The 17,338-nt window shown below is 62.9% G+C and overlaps 5 pseudogenes; all 5 read left to right on the top strand.

Moving 5' to 3' along the window:
• The first annotated feature begins 1,507 nt into the window (after positions 1–1,507).
• On the top strand, positions 1,508–1,625 carry LOC142863665 (uncharacterized; annotated as a pseudogene).
• Positions 1,626–5,150: 3,525 nt separating this feature from the next.
• On the top strand, positions 5,151–5,272 carry LOC142863720 (uncharacterized; annotated as a pseudogene).
• Positions 5,273–8,679: 3,407 nt separating this feature from the next.
• Positions 8,680–8,797, top strand: LOC142863664 (uncharacterized; annotated as a pseudogene).
• A 3,519-nt stretch (positions 8,798–12,316) lies between these two features.
• On the top strand, positions 12,317–12,438 carry LOC142863719 (uncharacterized; annotated as a pseudogene).
• Positions 12,439–15,844: 3,406 nt separating this feature from the next.
• LOC142863715 (uncharacterized) lies at positions 15,845–15,962 on the top strand (annotated as a pseudogene).
• The last annotated feature ends 1,376 nt before the right edge of the window (positions 15,963–17,338 follow it).

Below are 17,338 nucleotides of genomic sequence, written 5' to 3'. Positions count from 1 at the left end.
GACTGGCCCTGTGCTTGCCAACACTTCCTGCAGGGACCCAGAGCTGGGAGGTTGCATCTCTCAGCCCTGGGTCGGGCAGAGCCCCAGCAGGCCATGCCCACAACCTCTCTCAGCACGGGTCCCCCAGAAGGCTCCTTTGGGACCAGGATTCTCTTGCGGTGACTCTTTAAGGTCTGGCCCCTGGATGGAGGGGCACCAGGAGTAGAGGAGCAGGAAGGGGAAGGGGGTGGCCAGGCGAGGGGACACGTTGAGGCCAAGTCCCAGCTTCAGCCTGATCCTCCTGGGAACCCCGGGGTGGACATCACACCTCCTGGTTGTCCCGCTCTGAGACAAGGAGCCGGGCTTCGCATTCCCACAGCAGCCGGTCGTGGGCTGAGGACACCTGGGGCGTTGGGAACTCCCTGGCTTCTCCTTGGTTTAACATCTGGAGCTGCTTGTGAATTGTGCCGCCACACACACCCGAGTGCAGGTGTCTTCCGCACAGACTGCGGGCCTCGCTCTTCTGAATGCCGCTAGCTCGCCAACCACCCACGGGTGAACCTGGTCAGGGTACTTTCTCTCAGGGACAGACTCTGATCCGGGCGGGCTACCGGTGTCTCTGTTTGCTCGTTTCTTTCTTCCATTTCGGGAAAGTCTTCCTTGCTGGGTGTGGAAATCTCCTATGCCTTCCCTCGCCTATTCTGTCAGCTTTAAAATTCTCTTTCAGTTGCCACCCTCACAGATGGTTTAGGAAACTCTTTCCGGTGCACTCATTAGTGAAATGACCTCCATGAAGCTGGAATCCAATATCTAATCGCCGATTTTTAGCGAGTCCACACGCCAGGGTGGTCGGGGTCCAATGCAGCCCCGGCCAGGCCCAGGCCCCTTGGACTGGGCCACAGGAGGACACAGAGGAGGGTCCCGGCCCCCACGGTAGCGGTGCGGGCAGTTCTCCAAGGGCTTGGGGGTTTTCCAGAGGGAGGAGATGGAGGGGATTGATTTCTTCAGAGCCCCCCAAAGCACCCCACCCCACCCCACCACACCCATGGGACACATCCCGAGAGACGCCCCTACACTCGCTCCCCTCCCCCATGCGCTGTGCCCCAGCCCTGGCCCTGGGGAATAGGCGGCAGCCCACGCACAGGGCGGGGGGCACAGCTGAAAGGGTTTGTGGGGGAGGGCGGCCCCTGGCTGGGGGCAAAGGTCGAGCGCCCCGTGCGTGTGCTCAGTCAGCAGGGGCGGCGCGCTGGGGGTGGGGGGCAGGTAGGTGAAGGAGGCGAGGAGAGGAGGGGGGCTGGAAGGTCTCCACCTTGGCGGGTCCAGCCGTGGAGGCCCATCTCGCGTGTGTGTGTGTGTGTGTGTGTGTGTGTGTGTGTGTGTGTGTGTGTCTGGACAGCCCCCCACGCCGCCCCGCCCCTCTCCCCAGTCCCGCGGAGCCCGCCGGACCCGGCCGGCGAACGCAACAGGCCCGGAGAGGGGAAGCGCAGAGAGGCTCGGCTTCTTGAGCGGGGCAGGGGCGCCCTCCGCCGTCTCCGGCCATGCCGGCCTGAACGCGCCCGGTCTCGTCTGGTCTCGGAAGCTAAGCAGGGTCGGGCCTGGTCAGTACTTGGATGGGAGACCGCCTGGGAATACTGGTGCCGTAGGCTTTTTTTTTTTTTTTTTTTTTTTTGCCTCTTGTTCTGTCCCCTTTCTGGGAGCGCGGCGGCGGTCAGGGGGATCACCCCCACCCTCAGCGCCCGTCGCGGTGCCTGGCGCCCCAGCCCGCACCGTGGGGCCTCCTCTTGTCCCGAGCTGTGACACCGCCGCCACGCGGCAGCACGCGTGGCATCTGGACTGTCAGGTGTCAGACCAAAGGTCTGGTCTGTGGGAACCGACACGCTGGAGGAAACCTTGAGAGGCTGAGAGGGGAGGGAGTTCCAGGAGAATTCCAGGACGTCATTTTGAGCGAGTATGTGACCAGAACTCATCCCGTTGCTTTTGGGGTTCTACGGGCTACACGTAGGAATCTTTGGTGGTGGCACTGGATGTTGGGGGATCCGGAGTCACACGCAGACCTGCTCCACAGGCCTCATTTTACTTTTCTTTTCGGATTCATTTTCTGAAAAGGTGTGTCTTATCTCTATGATTACATTTCCTTTTCTCTCTCTTTCCGAGCAGATCATGGGAGTCCACGTATTGAGGTGACATGTATTGCCCGTGCCCCCCTCCCCCCCGTTTTCTGATTCATTTATTTCTCATTTTCTCCCAGCGTATGGTGGGGGTACCAATGTTAAGGTCAGCTGCATCGCCCTGTCCCCGCCTCCCCCCTCGGGTCAGAGCTTCAAGTGCGCCCATGCCCCGGTTGGTGCGCACCCACCCCATTCCTAATGGATGTGCATGCCCATCCCCTGCCCACGCCCGCCCGACACCCACCCGATGAAGGCGATTCCTCTGTGTCCACTTAGGTGTCCATCGGTTCCTACCAATCTGCTGGCGAGCGCGCGCACGTGGCGCTCTTGTGTCCGTTCTTGGGACACTTGGCTTACTGGAACGGGTTCCAGCTCTGGCCGGGAGAACACGAGAGGTGCCCTCTCACCGCTGTTCCTCATAGCTGAACGGCACTCCGTGGTGTCCACGCGCCACATTTTATTAATGCACCCGTGGATCGATGGGCACTCGGGGCGCTTCCACATCTTTGCGATTGTGAATGGCGCCCTAACTGTAACCCTGACCCCTACCCAGCCCGTCTCCTCTGCCCCTGCCTGAGGCGCTCCTCCCCCGCCAGGCCCGTCACTGTCCTCGTCCCCTGCCTGACCGGCTCCTCCCCGCCCGGCCTGTCACCATCCTCTGCCCCTGCGTGACACGCTCCTCCCCGCCCGGCCCATCACCTTGGCCCCTGCCTGACTCGCTCCTCCCCACCTCGGCCCCTGCCTGACGGGCTCCTCCGTCGCCTGGGCCTTCCGAGGGCTTGGTGTGGACGCTGCTTCCAGGAAGCCCTCCAGGAACCCGGCAGCCGGGCGGCCGCAGCAGTCTCGCGCAGCCCTCGCTAAGTCGCGGGCGGGGCACGTGCCCCCACTGTGCCGCGGGGGCCCAGCCCGGTGTCTTCTCTGAGGCCCTGCGGCTGCCGCTCCCCGCGAGGGGAGAGCCGTGGAGGTGGGGACCGCCTCCTGGTGGGGACGTACACCCAGCTCTCCGCGTCGGATTCCGGGGCTCTCTGTCCTGCCCGGAGGCCCAGCTGGCCTGCGGGTCCTTAGAGTGGCAGAAACGTCCTCAAGCTGATATTGCCAGTCAGGTGGGTGTCTGCACTTTTGTGCCGGGCACCCCAGGGAGGCCCAGGGGCTGGCTGGACAACGCGGCCTGCTGGGGGTCGGGGGTGCGCTTTGGAGGAGCAACTGATGCCCTTTGGACTTTGCTAGCAGCGTCTGAGGTGTCTCTGAGCCCTGCTCCATGTCGGGGAGAGGAGGAGGAGGAGGAGGTGGCAGGGGCCGTGACCTACAGTCGTGTTCCCGGGGTGGCACGGCATGTGGCTTCTTCCACAGGCTGCTCGGCCTGGGCTCCCTGCACCTGGGCCTTTGGAGGACTGGCCCTGTTCTTGCCGACACTTCCTGCAGGGACCCAGAGCTGGGAGGTTGCATCTCCCAGCCCTGGGTCGGGCAGAGCCCCAGCGGGCCATGCCCACAACCTCTCTCAGCACGGGTCCCCCAGAAGGCTTCTTTGGGACCAGGATTCTCTTGCGGGTGACTGTTTAAGGTCTGGCCCCTGGGTGGAGGGGCACCAGGAGTAGAGGAGCAGGAAGGGGAAGGGGGTGGCCAGGTGAGGGGACACTTTGAGGCCAAGTCCAAGCTTCAGCCTGATCCTCCTGGGAACCCCGGGGTGGACATCACACCTCCTGGTTGTCCTGCTCTGAGACCCGGACCCGGGCTTCGCATTTTCACAGCAGCCGGTCGTGGGCTGAGGACACCTGGGGCGTTGGGAACTCCCTGGCTTCTCCTTGGTTTAACATCTGAGCTGCTTGTGAATTGTGCCGCCACACACACCCGAGTGCAGGTGTCTTCCGCACAGACTGCGGGCCTCGCTCTTCTGAATGCCGCTAGCTCGCCACCCACCCACGGGTGAACCTGGTCAGGGTACTTTCTCTCAGGGGCAGACTCTGATCCGGGCGGGCTACCGGTGTCTCTGTTTGCTCGTTTCTTTCTTCCATTTCGGGAAAGGCTTCCTTACTGGGTGTGGAAATCTCCTATGCCTTTCCTCACCTATTCTGTCAGCTTTAAAATTCTCTTTCAGTTACCACCCTCACAGATGGAGTAGGAAACTCTTTCCGGTGCACTCATTAGTGAAATGACCTCAATGAAGCTGGAATCCAATATCTAATCGCCGATTTCTAGCGAGTCCACACGCCAGGGTGGTCGGGGTCCAATGCAGCCCCGGCCAGGCCCAGGCCCCTTGGACTGGGCCACAGGAGGACACAGAGGAGGGTCCCGGCCCCCACGGTAGCGGTGCGGGCAGTTCTCCAAGGGCTTGGGCGTTTTCCAGTGGTAGGAGATGGAGGGGACTGATTTCTTCAGCGCCACACAAACCACGCCACCCCACCCCACCCATGGGACACATCCCGAGAGAGAGAGAGAGAGAGAGAGAGAGAGAGAGAGAGAGAGAGAGAGAGTGAGAGAGAGTGAGAGAGAGAGAGACGCCCCATACACTCGCTCCCCTCCCTTTTGCGCTGTGCCCCGGCCCTGGTCTGGGGGAATAGGGGGCAGCCCACCCACAGGGCTGGGGGGGGCGCAGCTGAAAGAGGTTGTCGGGGAGGGCGGCCCCTGGCTGGGGTCAAAGGGCGAGAGCCCTGCGCGTGCGCAGTCAGCAGTGGCGGCGGCGGGGACGCGCTGGGGGTTGGGCAGCTGGTAGGTGAAGTAGGCCAGGCGAGGAGAGGAGGTGGGCTGGAAGGTCTCCACCTTGGCGAGTCCAGCCGTGGAATCGCATCTTGTTGAGTGAGTGTGAGTGTGTGTGGGTGTGTATAGAGAGACAGCTCCCCACCCCGGCCCGCCCCGCCCCGCCCGTCACCCCTGTCCCTCGGAGCCCGCCGGACCCGGCCGGCGAACTCAACAGTCCCGGCCCGGCGCGGGGCCTGGGGCGGGAGGAGGCGGCGGGGAAGCGCAGAGAGGCTCGGCTTCTTGAGCGTGGCAGGGGCGCCTTCCACCGTCTAGGGCCACACCACCCTGAACGCGCCCGCCGGATCTCGTCTGTTCTCGGAAGCTAAGCAGGGTCGGGCCTGGTTAGTACTTGGATGGAGACCGCCTGGGAATACCGGGTGCGGTAGGCTGCTGCTGCTTTTTTTTTTTTGCCTCTTGTTCTGTCCCCTTTCTGGGAGCGCGGCGGCGGACCGGGGTGGGGGTCACCCCCACCCTCAGCGCCCGCCGCGGTGCCTGGCACCCCAGCCCGCACCGTGGGGCCTCCTCTTGTCCCAAGCCGCGACACCGCCGCCACGCGACAGCATGCGTGGCATCTGGACTGTCAGGTCTCAGACCAAAGGTCTGGTCTGTGGGAACCGACACGCTGGAGGAAACCTTGAGAGTCTGAGAGGGGAGGGAGTTCCAGAAGAAGGCCAGGATGTCATTTTGAGGGAGTACGTGACCAGAACTCGTCCCGTTGCTTTTGGGGTTCTATGGGCTCCACGTAGGAATCTTTGGTGGTGGCACCTGATGTTGGGGGATCCGGAGTCACACCCAGACCTGCTCCACAGGCCTCCTTTTACTTTTCTCTTCGGATTCATTATTTTTAAAACGTGTCTCTTACCTCTATTATTGCATTTTCTTTTCTCTCTCTTTTCAAGCAGTTGATGGGAGTCCAAGTATCCAGGTGACATGTGTTGCCCGTGCCCCCCTCCCCCCTGTGTTCTTATTCATTTACCTCTCATGTTGTTCCAGCGTATTGTGGGGGTACCAATGTTAAGGTCGGGTACGTTGTCCTCTCCCAGCCTCCCCCCTCCGGTCATTAGCTTCAAGTGCGCCCATCCCCCAGTCGGTGCGCACCCACCCCATTCCTAATGGATGTGTATGCCCATCCCCTCCTCCCGCCCGCCCGACGCCCACCCGATGAAGGTGATTCCTCTGTGTCCACTTAGGTGTCCATCCGTTCGTACCGATTTGGTGGTGAGCGCGCTCACGTGGCGCTCGTGTGTCCATTCTTGGGATACTTGGCTTACTGGAACGGGTTCCAGCTCTGGCCGGGAGAACACGAGAGGTGCCCTCTCACCGCTGCTCCTCAGGGCCGAATGGCACTCCGTGGTGTCCACGCGCCAGATTTTATTAATGCACTCCTGGATGGATGGGCACTCGGGTCGCTTCCACATCTTTGCGATTGTGAATTGTGCCCTAACTGTAACCCTAACCCTTACCCCGCCCGTCTCCTGTGCCCCTGCCTGACGCACTCCTCCCCGGCCAGGCCCGTCACCGTCCTCGGCCCCTGCCTGAACGGCTCCTTCCTACCCGGCCCGTCACCGTCACCGTCTTCGGCCCCTGCCTGACATGCTCCTCCTTGCCCGTCACCATCCTCGGCCCCTGCATGACCGGCTCCCCCGTCGCCTGGGCCTTCCAAGGGCTTGGTGTGGACGCTGCTTCCAGGAAGCCCTCCAGAAACCCGGCAGCAGGGTGGACGCAGCAGTCTCGAGCAGCCATCCCTAAGTCGCGTGTGGGGGACGTGCCCCCGCTGTGCCGTGGGGGCCCAGCCTGGTGTCTTCCCTGAGGCCCTGCGGCTGCCGCTCCCCGCGAGGGGAGAGCGGCGGAGGTGGGGACGGCCTCCTGATGGGGACGTACACGCAGCTCTCCACACGCAGCTCTCCACGTCGGATTCCGGGGCTCTCTGTCCTGCCAGAAGGCCCAGCTGGCCTGCGGGTCCTTAGAGTGGCAAAAACATCCAAAAACTGAGATTGAGGGTCCGGTGGGTGTCTGCACTTTTGTGCTGGGTACCCCAGGGAGGCCCGGGGGCTGGCTGGACAACGTGGTCTGCTGGGCGGGGGGTTTGGAGGAGCAACTGATGCCCTTTGCACTTTGGGTAGCAAGAGTCTGAGGTGTCTCTGAGCCCTGCGCCATGTCGGGCGGGGGCGCGGGGGGGGGGGAGGAGGAGGAGGTGGGAAGGGCCGGGGCCTGCAGTGGTGTTCCCGGGGTGGCACGGCAAGTGGCTTCTTCCACAGGCTGCTTGGCCTGGGCTCCCTGCACCTGGGCCTTTGGAGGACTGGCCCTGTGCTTGCCAACACTTCCTGCAGGGACCCAGAGCTGGGAGGTTGCATCTCTCAGCCCTGGGTCGGGCAGAGCCCCAGCGGGCCATGCCCACAACCTCTCTCAGCACGGGTCCCCCAGAAGGCTCCTTTGGGACCAGGATTCTCTTGCGGTGACTCTTTAAGGTCTGGCCCCTGGATGGAGGGGCACCAGGAGTAGAGGAGCAGGAAGGGGAAGGGGGTGGCCAGGCGAGGGGACACGTTGAGGCCAAGTCCCAGCTTCAGCCTGATCCTCCTGGGAACCCCGGGGTGGACATCACACCTCCTGGTTGTCCCGCTCTGAGACAAGGAGCCGGGCTTCGCATTCCCACAGCAGCCGGTCGTGGGCTGAGGACACCTGGGGCGTTGGGAACTCCCTGGCTTCTCCTTGGTTTAACATCTGGAGCTGCTTGTGAATTGTGCCGCCACACACACCCGAGTGCAGGTGTCTTCCGCACAGACTGCGGGCCTCGCTCTTCTGAATGCCGCTAGCTCGCCAACCACCCACGGGTGAACCTGGTCAGGGTACTTTCTCTCAGGGACAGACTCTGATCCGGGCGGGCTACCGGTGTCTCTGTTTGCTCGTTTCTTTCTTCCATTTCGGGAAAGTCTTCCTTGCTGGGTGTGGAAATCTCCTATGCCTTCCCTCGCCTATTCTGTCAGCTTTAAAATTCTCTTTCAGTTGCCACCCTCACAGATGGTTTAGGAAACTCTTTCCGGTGCACTCATTAGTGAAATGACCTCCATGAAGCTGGAATCCAATATCTAATCGCCGATTTTTAGCGAGTCCACACGCCAGGGTGGTCGGGGTCCAATGCAGCCCCGGCCAGGCCCAGGCCCCTTGGACTGGGCCACAGGAGGACACAGAGGAGGGTCCCGGCCCCCACGGTAGCGGTGCGGGCAGTTCTCCAAGGGCTTGGGGGTTTTCCAGAGGGAGGAGATGGAGGGGATTGATTTCTTCAGAGCCCCCCAAAGCACCCCACCCCACCCCACCACACCCATGGGACACATCCCGAGAGACGCCCCTACACTCGCTCCCCTCCCCCATGCGCTGTGCCCCAGCCCTGGCCCTGGGGAATAGGCGGCAGCCCACGCACAGGGCGGGGGGCACAGCTGAAAGGGTTTGTGGGGGAGGGCGGCCCCTGGCTGGGGGCAAAGGTCGAGCGCCCCGTGCGTGTGCTCAGTCAGCAGGGGCGGCGCGCTGGGGGTGGGGGGCAGGTAGGTGAAGGAGGCGAGGAGAGGAGGGGGGCTGGAAGGTCTCCACCTTGGCGGGTCCAGCCGTGGAGGCCCATCTCGCGTGTGTGTGTGTGTGTGTGTGTGTGTGTGTGTGTGTGTCTGGACAGCCCCCCACGCCGCCCCGCCCCTCTCCCCAGTCCCGCGGAGCCCGCCGGACCCGGCCGGCGAACGCAACAGGCCCGGAGAGGGGAAGCGCAGAGAGGCTCGGCTTCTTGAGCGGGGCAGGGGCGCCCTCCGCCGTCTCCGGCCATGCCGGCCTGAACGCGCCCGGTCTCGTCTGGTCTCGGAAGCTAAGCAGGGTCGGGCCTGGTCAGTACTTGGATGGGAGACCGCCTGGGAATACTGGTGCCGTAGGCTTTTTTTTTTTTTTGCCTCTTGTTCTGTCCCCTTTCTGGGAGCGCGGCGGCGGTCAGGGGGATCACCCCCACCCTCAGCGCCCGTCGCGGTGCCTGGCGCCCCAGCCCGCACCGTGGGGCCTCCTCTTGTCCCGAGCTGTGACACCGCCGCCACGCGGCAGCACGCGTGGCATCTGGACTGTCAGGTGTCAGACCAAAGGTCTGGTCTGTGGGAACCGACACGCTGGAGGAAACCTTGAGAGGCTGAGAGGGGAGGGAGTTCCAGGAGAATTCCAGGACGTCATTTTGAGCGAGTATGTGACCAGAACTCATCCCGTTGCTTTTGGGGTTCTACGGGCTACACGTAGGAATCTTTGGTGGTGGCACTGGATGTTGGGGGATCCGGAGTCACACGCAGACCTGCTCCACAGGCCTCATTTTACTTTTCTTTTCGGATTCATTTTCTGAAAAGGTGTGTCTTATCTCTATGATTACATTTCCTTTTCTCTCTCTTTCCGAGCAGATCATGGGAGTCCACGTATTGAGGTGACATGTATTGCCCGTGCCCCCCTCCCCCCCGTTTTCTGATTCATTTATTTCTCATTTTCTCCCAGCGTATGGTGGGGGTACCAATGTTAAGGTCAGCTGCATCGCCCTGTCCCCGCCTCCCCCCTCGGGTCAGAGCTTCAAGTGCGCCCATGCCCCGGTTGGTGCGCACCCACCCCATTCCTAATGGATGTGCATGCCCATCCCCTGCCCACGCCCGCCCGACACCCACCCGATGAAGGCGATTCCTCTGTGTCCACTTAGGTGTCCATCGGTTCCTACCAATCTGCTGGCGAGCGCGCGCACGTGGCGCTCTTGTGTCCGTTCTTGGGACACTTGGCTTACTGGAACGGGTTCCAGCTCTGGCCGGGAGAACACGAGAGGTGCCCTCTCACCGCTGTTCCTCATAGCTGAACGGCACTCCGTGGTGTCCACGCGCCACATTTTATTAATGCACCCGTGGATCGATGGGCACTCGGGGCGCTTCCACATCTTTGCGATTGTGAATGGCGCCCTAACTGTAACCCTGACCCCTACCCAGCCCGTCTCCTCTGCCCCTGCCTGAGGCGCTCCTCCCCCGCCAGGCCCGTCACTGTCCTCGTCCCCTGCCTGACCGGCTCCTCCCCGCCCGGCCTGTCACCATCCTCTGCCCCTGCGTGACACGCTCCTCCCCGCCCGGCCCATCACCTTGGCCCCTGCCTGACTCGCTCCTCCCCACCTCGGCCCCTGCCTGACGGGCTCCTCCGTCGCCTGGGCCTTCCGAGGGCTTGGTGTGGACGCTGCTTCCAGGAAGCCCTCCAGGAACCCGGCAGCCGGGCGGCCGCAGCAGTCTCGCGCAGCCCTCGCTAAGTCGCGGGCGGGGCACGTGCCCCCACTGTGCCGCGGGGGCCCAGCCCGGTGTCTTCTCTGAGGCCCTGCGGCTGCCGCTCCCCGCGAGGGGAGAGCCGTGGAGGTGGGGACCGCCTCCTGGTGGGGACGTACACCCAGCTCTCCGCGTCGGATTCCGGGGCTCTCTGTCCTGCCCGGAGGCCCAGCTGGCCTGCGGGTCCTTAGAGTGGCAGAAACGTCCTCAAGCTGATATTGCCAGTCAGGTGGGTGTCTGCACTTTTGTGCCGGGCACCCCAGGGAGGCCCAGGGGCTGGCTGGACAACGCGGCCTGCTGGGGGTCGGGGGTGCGCTTTGGAGGAGCAACTGATGCCCTTTGGACTTTGCTAGCAGCGTCTGAGGTGTCTCTGAGCCCTGCTCCATGTCGGGGAGAGGAGGAGGAGGAGGAGGTGGCAGGGGCCGTGACCTACAGTCGTGTTCCCGGGGTGGCACGGCATGTGGCTTCTTCCACAGGCTGCTCGGCCTGGGCTCCCTGCACCTGGGCCTTTGGAGGACTGGCCCTGTTCTTGCCGACACTTCCTGCAGGGACCCAGAGCTGGGAGGTTGCATCTCCCAGCCCTGGGTCGGGCAGAGCCCCAGCGGGCCATGCCCACAACCTCTCTCAGCACGGGTCCCCCAGAAGGCTTCTTTGGGACCAGGATTCTCTTGCGGGTGACTGTTTAAGGTCTGGCCCCTGGGTGGAGGGGCACCAGGAGTAGAGGAGCAGGAAGGGGAAGGGGGTGGCCAGGTGAGGGGACACTTTGAGGCCAAGTCCAAGCTTCAGCCTGATCCTCCTGGGAACCCCGGGGTGGACATCACACCTCCTGGTTGTCCTGCTCTGAGACCCGGACCCGGGCTTCGCATTTTCACAGCAGCCGGTCGTGGGCTGAGGACACCTGGGGCGTTGGGAACTCCCTGGCTTCTCCTTGGTTTAACATCTGAGCTGCTTGTGAATTGTGCCGCCACACACACCCGAGTGCAGGTGTCTTCCGCACAGACTGCGGGCCTCGCTCTTCTGAATGCCGCTAGCTCGCCACCCACCCACGGGTGAACCTGGTCAGGGTACTTTCTCTCAGGGGCAGACTCTGATCCGGGCGGGCTACCGGTGTCTCTGTTTGCTCGTTTCTTTCTTCCATTTCGGGAAAGGCTTCCTTACTGGGTGTGGAAATCTCCTATGCCTTTCCTCACCTATTCTGTCAGCTTTAAAATTCTCTTTCAGTTACCACCCTCACAGATGGAGTAGGAAACTCTTTCCGGTGCACTCATTAGTGAAATGACCTCAATGAAGCTGGAATCCAATATCTAATCGCCGATTTCTAGCGAGTCCACACGCCAGGGTGGTCGGGGTCCAATGCAGCCCCGGCCAGGCCCAGGCCCCTTGGACTGGGCCACAGGAGGACACAGAGGAGGGTCCCGGCCCCCACGGTAGCGGTGCGGGCAGTTCTCCAAGGGCTTGGGCGTTTTCCAGTGGTAGGAGATGGAGGGGACTGATTTCTTCAGCGCCACACAAACCACGCCACCCCACCCCACCCATGGGACACATCCCGAGAGAGAGAGAGAGAGAGAGAGAGAGAGAGAGAGAGAGAGAGAGAGAGAGAGTGAGAGAGAGTGAGAGAGAGAGAGACGCCCCATACACTCGCTCCCCTCCCTTTTGCGCTGTGCCCCGGCCCTGGTCTGGGGGAATAGGGGGCAGCCCACCCACAGGGCTGGGGGGGGCGCAGCTGAAAGAGGTTGTCGGGGAGGGCGGCCCCTGGCTGGGGTCAAAGGGCGAGAGCCCCGCGCGTGCGCAGTCAGCAGTGGCGGCGGCGGGGACGCGCTGGGGGTTGGGCAGCTGGTAGGTGAAGTAGGCCAGGCGAGGAGAGGAGGGGGGCTGGAAGGTCTCCACCTTGGCGAGTCCAGCCGTGGAATCGCATCTTGTTGAGTGAGTGTGAGTGTGTGTGGGTGTGTATAGAGAGACAGCTCCCCACCCCGGCCCGCCCCGCCCCGCCCGTCACCCCTGTCCCTCGGAGCCCGCCGGACCCGGCCGGCGAACTCAACAGTCCCGGCCCGGCGCGGGGCCTGGGGCGGGAGGAGGCGGCGGGGAAGCGCAGAGAGGCTCGGCTTCTTGAGCGTGGCAGGGGCGCCTTCCACCGTCTAGGGCCACACCACCCTGAACGCGCCCGCCGGATCTCGTCTGTTCTCGGAAGCTAAGCAGGGTCGGGCCTGGTTAGTACTTGGATGGAGACCGCCTGGGAATACCGGGTGCGGTAGGCTGCTGCTGCTTTTTTTTTTTTGCCTCTTGTTCTGTCCCCTTTCTGGGAGCGCGGCGGCGGACCGGGGTGGGGGTCACCCCCACCCTCAGCGCCCGCCGCGGTGCCTGGCACCCCAGCCCGCACCGTGGGGCCTCCTCTTGTCCCAAGCCGCGACACCGCCGCCACGCGACAGCATGCGTGGCATCTGGACTGTCAGGTCTCAGACCAAAGGTCTGGTCTGTGGGAACCGACACGCTGGAGGAAACCTTGAGAGTCTGAGAGGGGAGGGAGTTCCAGAAGAAGGCCAGGATGTCATTTTGAGGGAGTACGTGACCAGAACTCGTCCCGTTGCTTTTGGGGTTCTATGGGCTCCACGTAGGAATCTTTGGTGGTGGCACCTGATGTTGGGGGATCCGGAGTCACACCCAGACCTGCTCCACAGGCCTCCTTTTACTTTTCTCTTCGGATTCATTATTTTTAAAACGTGTCTCTTACCTCTATTATTGCATTTTCTTTTCTCTCTCTTTTCAAGCAGTTGATGGGAGTCCAAGTATCCAGGTGACATGTGTTGCCCGTGCCCCCTCCCCCCTGTGTTCTTATTCATTTACCTCTCATGTTGTTCCAGCGTATTGTGGGGGTACCAATGTTAAGGTCGGGTACGTTGCCCTCTCCCAGCCTCCCCCCTCCGGTCATTAGCTTCAAGTGCGCCCATCCCCCAGTCGGTGCGCACCCACCCCATTCCTAATGGATGTGTATGCCCATCCCCTCCCCCCGCCCGCCCGACGCCCACCCGATGAAGGTGATTCCTCTGTGTCCACTTAGGTGTCCATCCGTTCGTACCGATTTGGTGGTGAGCGCGCTCACGTGGCGCTCGTGTGTCCATTCTTGGGATACTTGGCTTACTGGAACGGGTTCCAGCTCTGGCCGGGAGAACACGAGAGGTGCCCTCTCACCGCTGCTCCTCAGGGCCGAATGGCACTCCGTGGTGTCCACGCGCCAGATTTTATTAATGCACTCCTGGATGGATGGGCACTCGGGTCGCTTCCACATCTTTGCGATTGTGAATTGTGCCCTAACTGTAACCCTAACCCTTACCCCGCCCGTCTCCTGTGCCCCTGCCTGACGCACTCCTCCCCGGCCAGGCCCGTCACCGTCCTCGGCCCCTGCCTGAACGGCTCCTTCCTACCCGGCCCGTCACCGTCACCGTCTTCGGCCCCTGCCTGACATGCTCCTCCTTGCCCGTCACCATCCTCGGCCCCTGCATGACCGGCTCCCCCGTCGCCTGGGCCTTCCAAGGGCTTGGTGTGGACGCTGCTTCCAGGAAGCCCTCCAGAAACCCGGCAGCAGGGTGGACGCAGCAGTCTCGAGCAGCCATCCCTAAGTCGCGTGTGGGGGACGTGCCACCGCTGTGCCGTGGGGGTCCAGCCTGGTGTCTTCCCTGAGGCCCTGCGGCTGCCGCTCCCCGCGAGGGGAGAGCGGCGGAGGTGGGGACGGCCTCCTGATGGGGACGTACACGCAGCTCTCCACACGCAGCTCTCCACGTCGGATTCCGGGGCTCTCTGTCCTGCCAGAAGGCCCAGCTGGCCTGCGGGTCCTTAGAGTGGCAAAAACATCCAAAAACTGAGATTGAGGGTCCGGTGGGTGTCTGCACTTTTGTGCTGGGTACCCCAGGGAGGCCCGGGGGCTGGCTGGACAACGTGGTCTGCTGGGCGGGGGGTTTGGAGGAGCAACTGATGCCCTTTGCACTTTGGGTAGCAAGAGTCTGAGGTGTCTCTGAGCCCTGCGCCATGTCGGGCGGGGGCGCGGGGGGGGGGGGAGGAGGAGGAGGTGGGAAGGGCCGGGGCCTGCAGTGGTGTTCCCGGGGTGGCACGGCAAGTGGCTTCTTCCACAGGCTGCTTGGCCTGGGCTCCCTGCACCTGGGCCTTTGGAGGACTGGCCCTGTGCTTGCCAACATTTCCTGCAGGGACCCAGAGCTGGGAGGTTGCATCTCTCAGCCCTGGGTCGGGCAGAGCCCCAGCAGGCCATGCCCACAACCTCTCTCAGCACGGGTCCCCCAGAAGGCTCCTTTGGGACCAGGATTCTCTTGCGGTGACTCTTTAAGGTCTGGCCCCTGGATGGAGGGGCACCAGGAGTAGAGGAGCAGGAAGGGGAAGGGGGTGGCCAGGCGAGGGGACACGTTGAGGCCAAGTCCCAGCTTCAGCCTGATCCTCCTGGGAACCCCGGGGTGGACATCACACCTCCTGGTTGTCCCGCTCTGAGACAAGGAGCCGGGCTTCGCATTCCCACAGCAGCCGGTCGTGGGCTGAGGACACCTGGGGCGTTGGGAACTCCCTGGCTTCTCCTTGGTTTAACATCTGGAGCTGCTTGTCAATTGTGCCGCCACACACACCCGAGTGCAGGTGTCTTCCGCACAGACTGCGGGCCTCGCTCTTCTGAATGCCGCTAGCTCGCCAAGCACCCACGGGTGAACCTGGTCAGGGTACTTTCTCTCAGGGGCAGACTCTGATCCGGGCGGGCTACCGGTGTCTCTGTTTGCTCGTTTCTTTCTTCCATTTCGGGAAAGTCTTCCTTGCTGGGTGTGGAAATCTCCTATGCCTTCCCTCGCCTATTCTGTCAGCTTTAAAATTCTCTTTCAGTTGCCACCCTCACAGATGGTTTAGGAAACTCTTTCCGGTGCACTCATTAGTGAAATGACCTCCATGAAGCTGGAATCCAATATCTAATCGCCGATTTCTAGCGAGTCCACACGCCAGGGTGGTCGGGGTCCAATGCAGCCCCGGCCAGGCCCAGGCCCCTTGGACTGGGCCACAGGAGGACACAGAGGAGGGTCCCGGCCCCCACGGTAGCGGTGCGGGCAGTTCTCCAAGGGCTTGGGGGTTTTCCAGAGGGAGGAGATGGAGGGGATTGATTTCTTCAGAGCCCCCCAAACCACCCCACCCCACCCCACCACACCCGTGGGACACATCCCGAGAGACGCCCCTACACTCGCTCCCCTCCCCCATGCGCTGTGCCCCAGCCCTGGCCATGGGGAATAGGCAGCAGCCCACGCACAGGGCGGGGGGCACAGCTGAAAGGGTTTGTGGGGGAGGGCGGCCCCTGGCTGGGGGCAAAGGTCGAGCGCCCCGTGCGTGTGCGCAGTCAGCAGGGGCGGCGCGCTGGGGGTGGGGGGCAGGTAGGTGAAGGAGGCGAGGAGAGGAGGGGGGCTGGAAGGTCTCCACCTTGGCGGGTCCAGCCGTGGAGGCCCATCTCTGTGTGTGTGTGCGTGTGTGTGTGTGTGTGTGTGTGTGTCTGGACAGCCCCCCACGCCGCCCCGACCCTCTCCCCAGTCCCGCGGAGCCCGCCGGACCCGGCCGGCGAACGCAACAGGCCCGGCGAGGGGAAGCGCAGAGAGGCTCGGCTTCTTGAGCGGGGCAGGGGCGCCCTCCGCCGTCTCCGGCCACGCCGGCCTGAACGCGCCCGGTCTCCTCTGATCTCAGAAGCTAAGCAGGGTCGGGCCTGGTCAGTACTTGGATGGGAGACCGCCTGGGAATACCGGTGCCGTAGGCTTTTTTTTTTTTTTTTTTTTTTTGCCTCTTGTTCTGTCCCCTTTCTGGGAGCGCGGCGGCGGTCAGGGGGATCGCGCCCACCCTCAGCGCCCGTCGCGGTGCCTGGCGCCCCAGCCCGCACCGTGGGGCCTCCTCTTGGCCCGAGCCGTGACACCGCCGCCACGCGGCAGCACGCGTGGCATCTGGACTGTCAGGTCTCAGACCAAAGGTCTGGTCTGTGGGAACCGACACGCTGGAGGAAACCTTGAGAGGCTGAGAGGGGAGGGAGTTCCAGGAGAATTCCAGGACGTCATTTTGAGCGAGTATGTGACCAGAACTCGTCCCGTTGCTTTTGGGGTTCTACGGGCTACACGTAGGAATCTTTGGTGGTGGCACTGGATGTTGGGGGATCCGGAGTCACACGCAGACCTGCTCCACAGGCCTCATTTTACTTTTCTTTTCGGATTCATTTTCTGAAAAGGTGTGTCTTATCTCTATGATTACATTTCCTTTTCTCTCTCTTTCCGAGCAGATCATGGGAGTCCACGTATTGAGGTGACATGTATTGCCCGTGCCCCCCTGCCCCCCGTTTTCTGATTCATTTATTTCTCATTTTCTCCCAGCGTATGGTGGGGGTACCAATGTTAAGGTCAGCTGCATCGCCCTGTCCCCGCCTCCCCCCTCGGGTCAGAGCTTCAAGTGCGCCCATGCCCCGGTTGGTGCGCACCCACCCCATTCCTAATGGATGTGCATGCCCATCCCCTGCCCACGCCCGCCCGACACCCACCCGATGAAGGCGATTCCTCTGTGTCCACTTAGGTGTCCATCGGTTCCTACCAATCTGCTGGCGAGCGCGCGCACGTGGCGCTCTTGTGTCCGTTCTTGGGACACTTGGCTTACTGGAACGGGTTCCAGCTCTGGCCGGGAGAACACGAGAGGTGCCCTCTCACCGCTGTTCCTCATAGCTGAACGGCACTCCGTGGTGTCCACGCGCCACATTTTATTAATGCACCCGTGGATCGATGGGCACTCGGGGCGCTTCCACATCTTTGCGATTGTGAATGGCGCCCTAACTGTAACCCTGACCCCTACCCAGCCCGTCTCCTCTGCCCCTGCCTGAGGCGCTCCTCCCCCGCCAGGCCCGTCACTGTCCTCGTCCCCTGCCTGACCGGCTCCTCCCCGCCCGGCCTGTCACCGTCCTCTGCCCCTGCGTGACACGCTCCTCCCCGCCCGGCCCATCACCTTGGCCCCTGCCTGACTCGCTCCTCCCCACCTCGGCCCCTGCCTGACGGGCTCCTCCATCGCCTGGGCCTTCCGAGGGCTTGGTGTGGACGCTGCTTCCAGGAAGCCCTCCAGGAACCCGGCAGCCGGGCGGCCGCAGCAGTCTCGCGCAGCCCT

This window comes from Microcebus murinus, chromosome 22 (assembly GCF_040939455.1).
Source record: "Microcebus murinus isolate Inina chromosome 22, M.murinus_Inina_mat1.0, whole genome shotgun sequence".
Taxonomy (NCBI): domain Eukaryota; kingdom Metazoa; phylum Chordata; class Mammalia; order Primates; family Cheirogaleidae; genus Microcebus; species Microcebus murinus.
The sequence above is the reverse complement of the archived record's forward strand: the minus strand, read 5'-3'. Positions and strand labels throughout refer to the sequence as shown.